This window comes from Thalassophryne amazonica, chromosome 6 (assembly GCF_902500255.1).
Source record: "Thalassophryne amazonica chromosome 6, fThaAma1.1, whole genome shotgun sequence".
Taxonomy (NCBI): domain Eukaryota; kingdom Metazoa; phylum Chordata; class Actinopteri; order Batrachoidiformes; family Batrachoididae; genus Thalassophryne; species Thalassophryne amazonica.
Window position 1 is genome coordinate 55,985,491 of NC_047108.1, and position 15,820 is coordinate 56,001,310.

Below are 15,820 nucleotides of genomic sequence, written 5' to 3' on the forward strand. Positions count from 1 at the left end.
GTTCATCAGTGAAACCATCTGCTGGAGTCAGTGGTTGCAAAGAAAACTCGCACCCTCTTGGCCCTTTTTGGAATACTTTGGAAAGCCATGTAGCCTTATATCAATGGTTTGCTCCAGGGGGACGTGTTTGCATGGGTTACAGCCCTCTGGGGCACAGGCTCCTACACCTGGGGGCTCCCATTGATGGGGGGGGTACTGTTGTGCTCTGCACGCAGCACTTGTCAATGCACTGTATCAGCCTCTTATTTGTGACTCGGTGATGTCCAGCTGAGTGACCCTGCAGGGAGGGCAGCAGTCATGCTGCCTTGGTGTATGCCCTGTTCCGTTCCCCCTCCCCTTCTGTTTCTGCAGGCGCCGCATCACAGAGCTGACTGTCTTCACCTGTTGAAGTACTCATTATAAGCACGAGTTCTTCCACTTCAGAATTCGCCAGAAACTCAGGGTTTTGCTTCGTGGTACCTGGCTTTTCCTTCTTGTAAGACTCCTTTATGCTCATCTGCTTCATTTACTTTGACCCAGTAACTTTTCTGTTCTGTCTCCAGCATTACCCATCTCCTGTCAGCTCCATGGGCAGCCACCTGGTTCCAGTTACCCATCAACTCTCCTGTTCTGTTCCAGCCTATGTTTCCTGCCTCCAGTGTCTCCAGCTCTTTTGAAATTCAATTGCATGTTGTTGTTGTTGCTCATTCGGCTGCTCCCGGTTTTGTTTGGGGTTTCCACAGCGGATACAACCACATCTGCATTAGTAATTGGCACAAGTGTTACGCCGGATGCCCTTCCTGATGCAACTCCAGTTTTACCTGGAGAAACACACACAGCCACTGGTGTTCCAAAGAGGTCTCCCATCCAAGTACTAACCAGATCCTGCTCTGCTTAGCTTCTGAGATCTGATGGGATCAGGCTTACACAGAGCAGACCGGCTGCTTCAAATTCAATTGCATAATCTTTCTAATAGTTAACTTGATTCCTTCACTCAGCTCCCAGCTTTTTGGGTTCATATTTGGGTTTTGGTTGGCTCAGCCATAACAGGCATCTATGGCTCGAAAATATCATTGTCCATGCGGGATCCAATGCGCACTCCTGGGAATCAACAGTATATGATCCTCCACTTATATGATGCTTTTCTCCTCAGTTTGAGATTGGTGCACACAAGCGAAGTCCCTCACAACTCCCATTTGCACACTGTCACAGCTCAGTGAGATATTATTTTCACTGAAATGAAACCATTCCATTAAAGTAGACCTGCATTGAAATAAATGCAGTCAGATCTTTGGACCAAAAAATGACTTATATTTACACATAAAATCCTTCTGAATGTAGTAAAGTAAATCTGCAAGCCCAGATCTGTCATTCAACGGAGAAATCTTCATTTAAAAATGACAAATTTACAGCTAAAATTTAGCCCTCCGCCAAACTGTCAGCACATCCAGGATGCTGCCGAGACGTCAGGGAAAAGACCCTATTCCAGCATGCATTGCGCACGCCAACTGTAATTTGTGGATTTATGTCAGTTTGCATCTGCACCTTTTTCTTGTCTTATACGGAAGGATCTACTTTTTTAAAAACTTCATATTGTCTTGCGGCACGTTTGGTGAGTACACATTTTGTTATATGGCTGGGGGGGGCCTGGCTGCCGGTTTGTTTGTCTGTTTGTTTTCCTCCCAGGTGGCGTGCATTTGGGACTGAGTGGCTGTGTTGCTGAGGCTGTCAGGACCTCACCCTGATCACCTGCGACTCGTCAGGACTCACAGCTGAGGTGCATCTGGATGGATTGGAGCATGTTGGCATTTAGGACTGGAGTGCACAGTGTGTATTTGCCAGAGACTCGACCTTGTGACCAGACGGGTGAGATCGTCGTCTCGGGAGCCATCTCATCAGCAGCAGATGCTGAGAAACGTCCAGGTTTGATGCACAGTCTGTGAAAGAGGAGGGGGTGAGGTCTCACGCTCGTCAGCACACTTCCTGAGGTACGTTAGATTTTGTGACTAACAGTTATACAGTCAGTAAATGTGGTGTCCCTCACACCTTATTGTATTGAGCTGTTTGTTAGTCATGTATCAGCTTCCACTGCGGTGGAGTTTTGTGAACGGGATGTTCCATGCCTGCAGGTTGGAAGCTGATCAGCAATCAAGCCAGGAAGTGTTTGCTGTTTGTACACCTTTAAGTGTTCTGTGTGTAGAGTGTGGACTCACATAATGGTTCCTTCTTTCACAGACTCGGTTGTTGCGGCCACCTGGGGGGTGTCGGCGGGGTCCTTGGGTCCGAAACAGCTTCTGGCTCCGGACCGTTAGCGCTGCTGGGAGCACACCACGCCAGACCGCACCTTTTTGTATTATCACTGTTATGTATTAAATTCAGTTAGCCTTTGTACCGTGCTCTGCTTATTTCATACTGGGTCCTTCAAACGCTGGTCGGTTCTCCGAGCTGCGTCCGACACATAACACATTTATTTCATTTGTGCTTGAAAATTATTTTGGGGGACTTTTTCATACGCCCGTTTGATTGAGTGGTGTCGCATTGAAAATCTACTGTCTTTTGCCTCCAGTGTTACCGTCGCGGGGTACGGAGGCGGGACCCGCAAAGAATCCAAGTCATTAAAAACATATAAATCTCTCTCAGCGGCCACGGAGCTCTGCGGCTCCAATTACCAAGACGTGCGGCTCTGCGGAAAGTCTGTCCTTGCAGCAACAGGTGTCACCGGCTGCTCTGCATCAAAACAGCGAGGATAGTCTCTGGACTTTTGCCAAGTTGGCTGCACCTCCATTCAGTAGACAGGGACGTGGTGCCGGCTATACAGAAGACATGGGGGCGATGTGAGTGGCCCACTTCGGCTTGAGCCTGCAGACTCAGTAAGCGCAGCGGAGGCAGAGAGCGAGGCGTCGGGGAACATTGTCGCCCGCTGTTGATGTTGCCGCTGATCTGAGCATGCAGAGCTGTATCTCACATTCATTGCTGCTTACTTTTGGATGCTGAAACCAGGAGGTGTATAACAGTAACATTACTAACAGATAAAATCAATTTCAATGCGGGATCGGATTGAAGGCGGGAGCGCTCCATCTTCTGCCGGACGTCACTGCAATGACCTGGATGTACAAACAGTTTTCGCTGAGGGCCAAATTTTAGCTGCAAATTTGTCATTTTTAAATGAAGATTTCTCTGCTGAATTACAAATTTGGGCTTGCAGATTTACTTTACTGCATTCATAAGGGTCTTATAAATACATATCAGCTATTTCTTTCTGAGATCTGACCACCTGCATTTGAACAATGCCATGCATAGACACAGTCCATGTCCCATGCAACTTTAAAGTTAGCCTGCTGTGAAGCTGCAGAATTTTATGGAGCAAACTGGACAACTGTACAACCCTTTTGATTTCAAATTATTATTTTTTTCCATTTAATTTCAGTTGTCATGGTTACAGGAAACATATCTGTTCAGACTGACAGCTATTCCAATGAATAGCCAATATAAACATACGAGGTCTGTGATGAAAAAAGCCGTCCTTTTTATTTTTTTCGAAAAAGAAATGGATTTGATTCATATGTTTTTACATCAGACATGCTTGAACCCTCGTGCGCATGCGTGAGTTTTTTCACGCGTGTCGGTGACATCATACGCCTGTGGGCAGGCCTTGAGTGAGGAGTGCTCCACCCCGGTCGGAATCTCTTTGTCTGAATAGCCGCTGCAGACGGCACGCGTTGCTTTATCAACATTTTTTCTGGACCTGTGAGGGATATCCGCGTGGACACTATTGGAGAAATTAAGCTGGTTTTCGGTAAAAAGTTTAATGGCTGATGAGAGATTATGGGGTGTTTCTGTCGCTGTAAGGCCTTCCCACGGAGCGGGACGTCGCGCAGTGTTTCCAGGTGCTGTCGTCGGCCTGTTTCGACCTGAAAACATTCTAATTTAAGGCTTAATTCACCCAAGACGTCGTGAGAGAACAGAGAAGATTCAGAAGAGGCCGGCATGAGGACTTTATACGGACATTCCACTGTTTAAGGACATTTTGTAATGAAAGATGTGCGTGCAAATTCGCCGAGTCGTTTCCGTGACGACTCGACGAATCTGTGTGTGCCGCGACAGGAAAAACACCTCCGTGTTGAAAACCATTTGTAAAATTCAGGCGGCTTTTGATGGCTTTCAACAAGTGAGTAACTGAGAAATTGTTTAACAGCTTGGGCATGTTCCAACTTGCCCCTTAAGGTTTCCAACGGAGGTGTTTTTCCTGTCGCGACCCCCCGCGGTCGGGTCCGGCCCAACATGCGACTCTGCCCGCACGTTCTTTCATTACAAAATGTCCGTTAACAATGGAATGTCCGAATAAACTCCTCATGCTGACTTCTTCTGCAAGTTCTCTGTTCTCTGACGACTTCCTGGGTCAACAGAGCCTGAAATGTGGAAGTTTTCAAATTGAAACAGCGAGACGCTGCTGCCTCGAAGCGCAGATCACCATCAGGCGCCGTGGGCTGTCCTTAAAGCGACACTACCAGACCAAAATCTCTCATCAGCCGTTAAAATTTTTACCGAAAACCAGCAGAATTTATCAAATGGTGTCCACTCAGTTGTGCCTTACAGTTTTGAAAAAATTTTGATCAAACAAAGCAGCAGTCTCTGAGCCATTCCTAAACAATGAAAAAACGACGAGAGGGTGGGCGACTCCTCACTCAAAGACTGCCCACAGGCGAATGACGTAACCGACAGGCGTGAAAAAACTCTCACATGCCCACGAGGGTTCACGCATGTCTGATGTAATCACACGTGATTCAAATCCATATGGTTTTTGAAAAAAATAATAAGGTCCATTACTTTTATCACAGACCTCGTATTGCTGCATGTACACATAGCGACTGTGTGGTTAAATTGTAATTTTTCCACTTAAAGTGCTACATAAATTTAGTATTATTGTTATGTATTGTTGTTATTGGTTGGACAGTTGAACATTAACTGAATAACTAATGCCTACACTTCACCTTGCTTGCAGATACTGTAGATGGTTATTTTAGAGATGTGAGGATTCACCAGTTGTTTGCCTGGGTGGTTGCCATCCAGGACCCAAAGTGGTTCCGTGCTGTCACGGATACGGTGAAGCGTGGCATCAGCGCATGTTCCCAGACTTGGCATGTTGTTGTTAAAATCATAGCCCAATATGTCACAGTAATGCTTTGTGTGTAACAAAAATAGAATACAATGTGTTTCTCATGCACGTTTTCCCCTTTGCAGCATGAATGTTATCGTGATGTCTGTCAACAGTCCCTTAAAGGAGGAACGAATCAGTCATCCAATGATGAACCTCAGTGTTGTACTGGGATGAAGGCTGCTATTAGAGCTGTGCCAGCAACATTCTCTTTTCTTTAGGACACACAAAAAAAGAAAAAAGCACAGAATGAATACAATGTTTGCAGATGATTTGATCAATGGGGAGCCACACTTTGGATCTTTCCAGAACTGTTAAAAATGCACTTGGCTTTCCTTGCATTGATTAATTGAATTGTTGCTGTTCCACAACCTTAATTTGCCATTTTTTGTGTGTTTCTCTTCCTCTGCCTTCACTGCCCTTCTATCCTCCATCTAATATTTCCTCCTCTCCTCCAACACTAATTCTTATACAGTTAGTCCCAATTCCCTCTTTCCCTCCAATCACAGACTCCCTGAGGATTTGAGGCCCTTTCTAGTCATCCTCTCCCCATGAGATGCTCACAGAAGATCCACACACACATGAAAGCACAAAAATGTATACACATGCACCAATATTGCTGCTTCATCCCTTTATCCTCTATCACTATCTCTTTCCCAGATGCACCCCATCCCAAGAGAGAGCCCCCATTCAAAAATAAAGAAATAAATATAACAATATCCTGCTGCGGACTTCGCCTGCAGCCTCCAGTCCCATTCTGCAGACGGGAAGACAAACTGATGAATGTGATGGGGATGATGTGGATGAGAGGACAGCAATTAAAAACTTCTCTGCTCTCCTTTTCTCTCCAGATCCAGGGGGAAAACAGGGAGAGACAGTGATTGTGTCTGGAATGAAAAAAAGAATCTATGTTATCTCAAACAGAGAAACCCATTTTGAAGGCTGAATAAATACAAAAGAGCCACTAGATTTTTATGGGTCCTTCACATGCAGAATCAAGGGCATTGAGGCCTACAGTCACACTGGCAGAATGTAGAGCATGTTGAAAACCTCTGCCACATTTTCCGCAGTATGGTGCAATATTCAAAGGTAGTTTGGATACAGACCCTCAACCCACCACTTCAGTTCCCTGCTTGTTAATGTAACAATCAGCTGTACTGAAAGCTGAAGTTCTGTCATGCACACCAGCTGGATTCTTCAGTTTGGATAATATTGTATAATTTGACAGATCATACTAAGGAGCAGTTGCATCTTGGTTTTATATTGTACAATGGCTATATCACCATATATTTAGCAAAATTTCACACTATCAATTGAGACTAATATAAAAAAAAAACACACACACACACAAAACAAATCCACTGTGCTGTCTGGAGGCTGTTAGCAGGAAGAGAGAAGAAAAGCTGGACTCATTTCTGACGTGATTTTTTTTCGCTGCACTGAGGACGTACACAGTCGACTGACCCGGTTGCGTGTGTGTGTGTGTGTGTGCACGCACGCACGCAGGGGGGACAATGACACAATGATTTGATTGAGCTAACTGATGCTCTCTTGTAACATACACACATACACACAAAATCCACTCCGCTGTAAGCCGTCTGGATGCATGAAGAGCTGTTCACATCAAATGCTGATGTGATATATACACTCAACAAAAATCAATCAATCAATCAATCAATCAGTTTTTTATATAGCGCCAAATCACAACAAACAGTTGCCCCAAGGCGCTTTATATTGTAAGGCAAGGCCATACAATAATTATGTAAAACCCCAATGGTCAAAACGACCCCCTGTGAGCAAGCACTTGGCTACAGTGGGAAGGAAAAACTCCCTTTTAACAGGAAGAAACCTCCAGAGGGAGGGGCAGTCTTCTGCTGGGACTGGTTGGGGCTGAGGGAGAGAACCAGGAAAAAGACATGCTGTGGAGGGGAGCAGAGATCGATCACTAATGATTAAATGGAGAGTGGTGCATACAGAGCAAAAAGAGAAAGAAACAGTGCATCATGGGAACCCCCCAGCAGTCTATGTCTATAGCAGCATAACTAAGGGATGGTTCAGGGTCACCTGATCCAGCCCTAACTATAAGCTTTAGCAAAAAGGAAAGTTTTAAACCTAATCTTAAAAGTAGAGAGGGTGTCTGACTCCCTGATCTGAATTGGGAGCTGGTTCCACAGGAGAGGAGCCTGAAAGCTGAAGGCTCTGCCTCCCATTCTACTCTTACAAACCCTAGGAACTACAAGTAAGCCTACAGTCTGAGAGCGAAGCGCTCTATTGGGGTGATATGGTACTACGAGGTCCCTAAGATAAGATGGGACCTGATTATTCAAAACCTTATAAGTAAGAAGAAGAATTTTAAATTCTATTCTAGAATTAACAGGAAGCCAATGAAGAGAGGCCAATATGGGTGAGATATGCTCTCTCCTTCTAGTCCCCGTCAGTACTCTAGCTGCAGCATTGTGAATTAACTGAAGGCTTTTTAGGGAACTTTTAGGACAACCTGATAATAATGAATTACAATAGTCCAGCCTAGAGGAAATAAATGCATGAATTAGTTTTTCAGCATCACTCTGAGACAAGACCTTTCTGATTTTAGAGATATTGCGTAAATGCAAAAAAGCAGTCCTACATATTTGTTTAATATGCGCTTTGAATGACATATCCTGATCAAAAATGACTCCAAGATTTCTCACAGTATTACTAGAGGTCAGGGTAATGCCATCCAGAGTAAGGATCTGGTTAGACACCATGTTTCTAAGATTTGTGGGGCCAAGTACAATAACTTCAGTTTTATCTGAGTTTAAAAGCAGGAAATTAGAGGTCATCCATGTCTTTATGTCTGTAAGACAATCCTGCAGTTTAGCTAATTGTTGTGTGTCCTCTGGCTTCATGGATAGATAAAGCTGGGTATCATCTGCGTAACAATGAAAATTTAAGCAATACCGTCTAATAATACTGCCTAAGGGAAGCATGTATAAAGTGAATAAAATTGGTCCTAGCACAGAACCTTGTGGAACTCCATAATTAACTTTAGTCTGTGAAGAAGATTCCCCATTTACATGAACAAATTGTAATCTATTAGACAAATATGATTCAAACCACCGCAGCGCAGTGCCTTTAATACCTATGGCATGCTCTAATCTCTGTAATAAAATTTTATGGTCAACAGTATCAAAAGCAGCACTGAGGTCTAACAGAACAAGCACAGAGATGAGTCCACTGTCCGAGGCCATAAGAAGATCATTTGTAACCTTCACTAATGCTGTTTCTGTACTATGATGAATTCTAAAACCTGACTGAAACTCTTCAAATAGACCATTCCTCTGCAGATGATCAGTTAGCTGTTTTACAACTACCCTTTCAAGATTTTTTGAGAGAAAAGGAAGGTTGGAGATTGGCCTATAATTAGCTAAGATAGCTGGGTCAAGTGATGGCTTTTTAAGTAATGGTTTAATTACTGCCACCTTAAAAGCCTGTGGTACATAGCCAACTAACAAAGATAGATTGATCATATTTAAGATCGAAGCATTAAATAATGGTAGGGCTTCCTTGAGCAGCCTGGTAGGAATGGGGTCTAATAAACATGTTGATGGTTTGGATGAAGTAACTAATGAAAATAACTCAGACAGAACAATCGGAGAGAAAGAGTCTAACCAAATACCGGCATCACTGAAAGCCGCCAAAGATAACGATACGTCTTTGGGATGGTTATGAGTAATTTTTTCTCTAATAGTTAAAATTTTGTTAGCAAAGAAAGTCATGAAGTCATTACTAGTTAAAGTTAATGGAATACTCAGCTCAATAGAGCTCTGACTCTTTGTCAGCCTGGCTACAGTGCTGAAAAGAAACCTGGGGTTGTTCTTATTTTCTTCAATTAGTGATGAGTAGAAAGATGTCCTAGCTTTACGGAGGGCTTTTTTATAGAGCAACAGCCTCTTTTTCCAGGCTAAGTGAAGATCTTCTAAATTAGTGAGACGCCATTTCCTCTCCAACTTACGGGTTATCTGCTTTAAGCTACGAGTTTGTGAGTTATACCACGGAGTCAGGCACTTCTGATTTAAAGCTCTCTTTTTTAGAGGAGCTACAGCATCCCAAGTTGTCTTCAATGAGGATGTAAAACTATTGACGAGATACTCTATCTCACTTACAGAGTTTAGGTAGCTACTCTGCACTGTGTTGGTATATGGCATTAGAGAACATAAAGAAGGAATCATATCCTTAAACCTAGTTACAGCGCTTTCTGAAAGACTTCTAGTGTAATGAAACTTATTCCCCACTGCGGGGTAGTCCATCAGAGTAAATGTAAATGTTATTAAGAAATGATCAGACAGAAGGGAGTTTTCAGGGAATACTGTTAAGTCTTCTATTTCCATACCATAAGTCAGAACAAGATCTAAGATATGATTAAAGTGGTGGGTGGACTCATTTACTTTTTGAGCAAAGCCAGTAGAGTCTAATAATAGATTAAATGCAGTGTTGAGGCTGTCATTCTCAGCATCTGTGTGGATGTTAAAATCGCCCACTATAATTATCTTATCTGAGCTAAGCACTAAGTCAGACAAAAGGTCTGAAAATTCACAGAGAAACTCACAGTAATGACCAGGTGGACGATAGATAATAACAAATAAAACTGTTTTTTGGGACTTCCAATTTGGATGGACAAGACTAAGAGTCAAGATTTCAAATGAATTAAAGCTCTGTCTGGGTTTTTGATTAATTAATAAGCTGGAATGGAAGATTGCGGCTAATCCTCCGCCCCGGCCCGTGCTACGAGCATTCTGACAGTTAGTGTGACTCGGGGGTGTTGACTCATTTAAACTAACATATTCATCCTGCTGTAACCAGGTTTCTGTAAGGCAGAATAAATCAATATGTTGATCAATTATTATATTATTTACCAACAGGGACTTAGAAGAGAGAGACCTAATGTTTAATAGACCACATTTAACTGTTTTAGTCTGTGGTGCAGTTGAAGGTGCTATATTATTTTTTCTTTTTGAATTTTTATGCTTAAATAGATTTTTGCTGGTTATTGGTAGTCTGGGAGCAGGCACCGTCTCTACGGGGATGGGGTAATGAGGGGATGGCAGGGGGAGAGAAGCTGCAGAGAGGTGTGTAAGACTACAACTCTGCTTCCTGGTCCCAACCCTGGATAGTCACGGTTTGGAGGATTTAAGAAAATTGGCCAGATTTCTAGAAATGTGAGCTGCTCCATCCAAAGTGGGATGGATGCCGTCTCTCCTAACAAGACCAGGTTTTCCCCAGAAGCTTTGCCAATTATCTATGAAGCCCACCTCATTTTTTGGACACCACTCAGACAGCCAGCAATTCAAGGAGAACATGCGGCTAAACATGTCCCTCCCGGTCTGATTGGGGAGGGGCCCAGAGAAAACTACAGAGTCCGACATTGTTTTTGCAAAGTTACACACCGATTTAATGTTAATTTTAGTGACCTCCGATTGGCGTAACCGGGTGTCATTACTGCCGACGTGAATTACAATCTTACCAAATTTACGCTTAGCCTTAGCCAGCAGTTTCAAATTTCCTTCAATGTCGCCTGCTCTGGCCCCCAGAAGACAATTGACCATGGTTGCTGGTGTCGCTAACTTCACATTTCGCAAAACAGAGTCGGCAATAACCAGAGTTTGATCCTCGGCGGGTGTGTCGTCGAGTGGGGAAAAACGGTTAGAGATGTGAACGGGTTGGCGGTGTACACGGGGCTTCTGTTTAGGGCTACGCTTCCTCCTCACAGTCACCCAGTCAGCCTGCTTTCCCGGCTGCTCGGGATCTGCCAGGGGGTAACTAACGGCGGCTAAGCTACCTTGGTCCGCACCGACTACAGGGGCCTGGCTAGCTGTAGAATTTTCCACGGTGCGGAGCCGAGTCTCCAATTCGTCCAGCCTGGCCTCCAAAGCTACGAATAAGCTACACTTATTACAAGTAGCGTTACTGCTAAAGGAGGCCGAGGAATAATTAAACATTTCACACCCAGAGCAGAAAAGTGCGGGAGAGAGAGGAGAAGCCGACATGCTAAATCGGCTAAGAGCTAGTAGCTACGCTAAGCTAGCGGATTCCTAAAAACACGCAAAGTGAATAATGTGTAAATAATTTAGAGGTGATTCAGCAGAAGGAGTGCTTTAGTTAAGGCACGTAAAGATTACACTGGGAAACAAATCGTAATCTAGATAACTAGATCAATCTAACTGCGCAGATTAAACAGCTAACAGATACAGAGAAACACCGCTGTGCTCCGGAACAGGAAGTGATACAATACCGCAGTGAGAGCCAACCACCAGTAGAGGCAAGCAAGAGGGGATGCAAGAATGCAGATTCTTAACAATCCTTAACAATCCTTAAAAAATATAAATGTGTTGTGTGGGCCGCCAGAAGAGGAGGTACTGCTGGCCCACCACCAGAGGGCGCCCTGCCTGAAGTGCGGGCTTCAGGCATGAGAGGGCGCTGCCGCCATGGACACAGCCGGGGGTGACAGCTGTCGCTCATTACCTCTTGACAGCTGTCACCCATCTACTCAACATCATCTCACTCCATAAAGACCAGACGTCATCTCCACCTCGTTGCCGAGATATCATACTTCATAGGAGGTAATATCATCAGCCTTTTGTAAATCTGTTTATTGTGAGTGTTTGCAGGAGAACCGGTCGCTTTTGAGGAGGCTGTGCAAGACGGCGCTCCTTTTCAGCTGAGACCGCTGCAAGTATTGAGTGAGAGGTGGAGGTGGCATTCCCACCGTTGTTGTTACTGGGTGTACACACACCCACACTTGACTGTCTTTGTTCTTCGCCAGCAGTACCAGATCCGACAGTCGGGGACGGTGATCACCTGGGAATTCGGGACTTGGCGGCTCCAGTATTCACCGGGTTCTGGGGCGGCGGAAATCGTGTGGTTCCGGCTCTCCTCAGGACAGACGTCTTCTATCCTCGAGACTGACCACACGTCACCTTTGTGTATTGACTGTTGTGATATTCTGAGATTGTCTGTATGTTCGTTGTGCACATTCACAACATTAAATTGTTACTTTTTGGCTCATCTATTGACCGTTCATTTGCGCCCCCTGTTGTGGGTCCGTGTCACTACACTTTCCCAACAGGATATCCCGGCCAGCGTCACGGACTCCGAGGGGCGTCACCCGGCTGTTGAACGATCAATGGGAGAGCAGGGAGCGCAGGCGTCTGCAGGAGACGTGATTGGTGAGCTGCAGCACATTCTCACCGCCTTTACGGCTCGGTTGGATCAAATGATTGAGCAAAACATCCTCCTGAACCGCAGGGTGGAGGCTCTCTCCGCACAGATGGTGGTGAGCGCTCAGGGCGCTGCTGCAGCTCGTCCTCCTGCCAACCCTGTGCAGAATATGAACGTTCCAGTGGTGGTTCAACAACCCCTCCCACCATCCCCTGAAGCATACATAAGCCCTCCTGAGCCGTACGGAGGTTGTGTGGAGACGTGCGCGGACTTTCTTATGCAGTGTTCACTCGTCTTCGCACAACGTCCCGTCATGTACGCGTCAGATGCTAGTAAAATAGCTTATGTGATAGCTCTGCTTCGGGGTAAAGCACGCGCCTGGGCTACGGCGCTCTGGGAACAGAACTCACGATTGTTATCAGCATACACTGGGTTTGTGGGGGAGTTCAGAACAGTGTTTGATCACCCTAACAGAGGAGAAACCGCTTCAACCGTGCTGCTGTCAATGAGACAGGGACGCGAGAGCGCAGCCGCTTATGCAGTCAACTTCCACATCGCGGCTGCGAGGTCCGGCTGGAATAACGTTGCGCTCCGCGCCGCCTTCGTAAACGGACTGTCGTTGGTTCTGAAGGAGCAGCTGGTAGCTAAGGAGGAACTGCGGGATTTAGATGGGCTTATCGATCTCATTATACGGTTAGACAATCGGTTGGAGGAACGCCGTCGGGAGCGAGGCGAAGGACGTGACCGGATACGCGCCGCCCCTCTCCCTTCCGGGTTCGATAAGGCGCCGCCCTCCCCACGCTCCACAGCCGCAGCGCTTTGTGGGGCAACAGCTCCCCCTGCTGACGTTGTTAGGGAAACGCACAGGGCCAAAATGGGGAGGCTGATCCGTGGAGAGTGTTTTCTCTGCAGCTCAACTGAGCACACACAGAGAAACTGCCCCAAACGGCCAAAACGACAACAACCGCCCTTAGAGACTGGGCTAAGGAGGGGTCAAACCATTCAAGTGAGATACACACAAATTGCCACACGACTCCCAGTCACAATCCTGAGCGGGGATTTAACCCTTCAAGCCCGAGCACTGGTGGACACGGGGTCAGAAGGGAATCTGCTAGACAGCAGATGGGCAAGGGAGGTAGGGCTCCCTCTGGTGGCGCTTCCTTCGCCATTGCAGGTGCGGGCACTAGATGGCACCCTCCTCCCTTTACTCACACACAAGACACAACCAGTAACTCTGGTTGTGTCTGGAAACCATCGGGAGGAGATTGAGTTTTTTGTGACTCCTTCTACCTCCCGCGTGATTTTGGGCATCCCATGGATGTTGAAGCACAATTGGCCGTCTGGGGTTGTGGTTCAGTGGAGCGAAACCTGCCATCGGGGGTGTTTAGGATCCTCGGTTCCTCCCGGTTCACAGGCTAAGGAGGAGGTCAAAGTCCCTCCCAATCTGACGGCAGTGCCAGTTGAGTACCACGATCTTGCTGACGTCTTCAGCAAGGATCTGGCACTCACTCTTCCCCCGCACCGTCCGTACGATTGTGTCATTGATTTGGTTCCAGGTGCTGAGTTCCCGTCCAGCAGGCTGTACAACCTCTCACGACCTGAGCGCGAATCAATGGAGACCTACATCCGGGACTCATTAGCTGCCGGGCTGATCCGGAACTCCACCTCCCCGATGGGGGCAGGTTTCTTTTTTGTGGGCAAGAAAGATGGCGGACTTCGTCCATGTATTGATTACAGGGGGCTGAATGAGATTACGGTTCGCAACCGATACCCGTTGCCATTGTTAGATTCTGTGTTCACCCCCCTGCATGGAGCCAAAATCTTTACTAAGCTGGATCTTAGGAATGCGTATCACCTGGTTCGGATCCGGAAGGGAGACGAATGGAAGACGGCATTTAACACCCCGTTAGGTCACTTTGAGTACCTGGTCATGCCGTTCGGCCTCACCAACGCCCCCGCGACGTTCCAAGCCTTGGTTAACGACGTCTTGCGGGACTTCCTGCACCGATTCGTCTTCGTATATCTGGACGATATTCTCATCTTTTCTCCGGATCCTGAGAGCCATGTCCAGCATGTACGTCAGGTCCTGCAGCGGTTGTTAGAGAACCGACTGTTTGTGAAGGGCGAGAAGTGCGAGTTTCACCGCGCGTCTTTGTCCTTCCTGGGGTTTATAATCTCCTCCAACTCCGTCGCCCCTGATCCGGCCAAGGTTGCGGCGGTGAGAGATTGGCCCCAACCAACAAGCCGTAGGAAGCTGCAACAGTTCCTCGGCTTTGCTAATTTCTATAGGAGGTTCATTAAGGGCTACAGTCAGGTAGTTAGCCCCCTGACCGCCCTGACCTCTCCAAAAGTCCCCTTCACCTGGTCGGATCGGTGAGAAGCCGCGTTCAAGGAGTTGAAACGACGGTTCTGTACTGCGCCAGTTTTGGTGCAGCCCGACCCTAGCCGCCAGTTCATGGTTGAAGTGGACGCCTCTGACTCAGGGATAGGAGCCGTGCTGTCCCAGAGCGGAGAGACCGATAAGGTTCTTCACCCGTGTGCCTACTTTTCCCGCAGGTTGACCCCGGCTGAACGGAGCTATGACGTCGGCAATCGAGAACTTCTTGCGGTGAAAGAGGCTCTTGAGGAGTGGAGACACCTGTTGGAGGGAGCGTCTGTGCCATTCACGGTTTTCACTGACCATCAGAACCTGGAGTATATCAGGACCGCCAAGCGGCTGAACCCCAGGCAAGCCCGCTGGTCACTGTTCTTCGGGCGTTTCGACTTCCGGATCACCTATCGCCCCGGGACCAAGAACCAGAGATCGGATGCCTTGTCCCGGGTACACGAAGACGAAGTCAAAACAGAGCTGTGGGATCCACCGGAGCCCATCATTCCAGAGTCCACTATCGTGGCCACCCTCACCTGTGACGTGGAGAAGACCGTCCGGGAGGCCCTGGCACGGAGCCCGGACCCTGGAACCGGTCCGAAGGACCGTCAGTACGTCCCACCAGAGGCCAGAGCTGCAGTCTTGGACTTCTGTCACGGTTCCAAGCTCTCCTGTCATCCAGGGGTGCGAAGGACCGTGGCAGTTGTCCAGCAGCACTTCTGGTGGGCGTCTATGGAGGCCGACGTCCGGGAATATATCCAGGCCTGCACCACCTGTGCCAGGGGCAAGGCAGTACACAAGAAGGCCCAAGGATTCCTCCAGCCGCTGCCGGTGCCTCATCGCCCCTGGTCCCACATCGGCCTGGACTTCGTCACGGGCCTCCCGCCGTTCCAGGGCAACACCACCATCTTCACGATAGTGGACCAATTCTCCAAAGCTCCCAACAGCCCAGGAGACAGCAGACCTCCTGGTCCACCACGTCGTCCGTCTGCATGGGATACCCTCCGACATCGTCTCTGATCGTGGTCCCCAGTTCTCCTCACACGTCTGGAGGAGCTTCTGCAGGGAACTGGGGGCCACCGTGAGCCTCTCATCCGGGTACCATCCACAGACGAACGGAC

The 15,820-nt window shown here is 47.2% G+C and overlaps 1 long non-coding RNA gene across 1 annotated transcript; it reads right to left on the reverse strand.

Moving 5' to 3' along the window:
* Positions 1-2,523: 2,523 nt before the first annotated feature.
* Positions 2,524-15,175, reverse strand: LOC117511955. The gene is made up of 3 exons (XR_004561160.1): positions 15,165-15,175; positions 12,362-12,364; positions 2,524-2,660 (listed from the first exon to the last, which is right to left on the reverse strand). It is a non-coding gene; the product is annotated as an uncharacterized LOC117511955 (long non-coding RNA).
* Between the last annotated feature and the right edge of the window lie 645 nt (positions 15,176-15,820).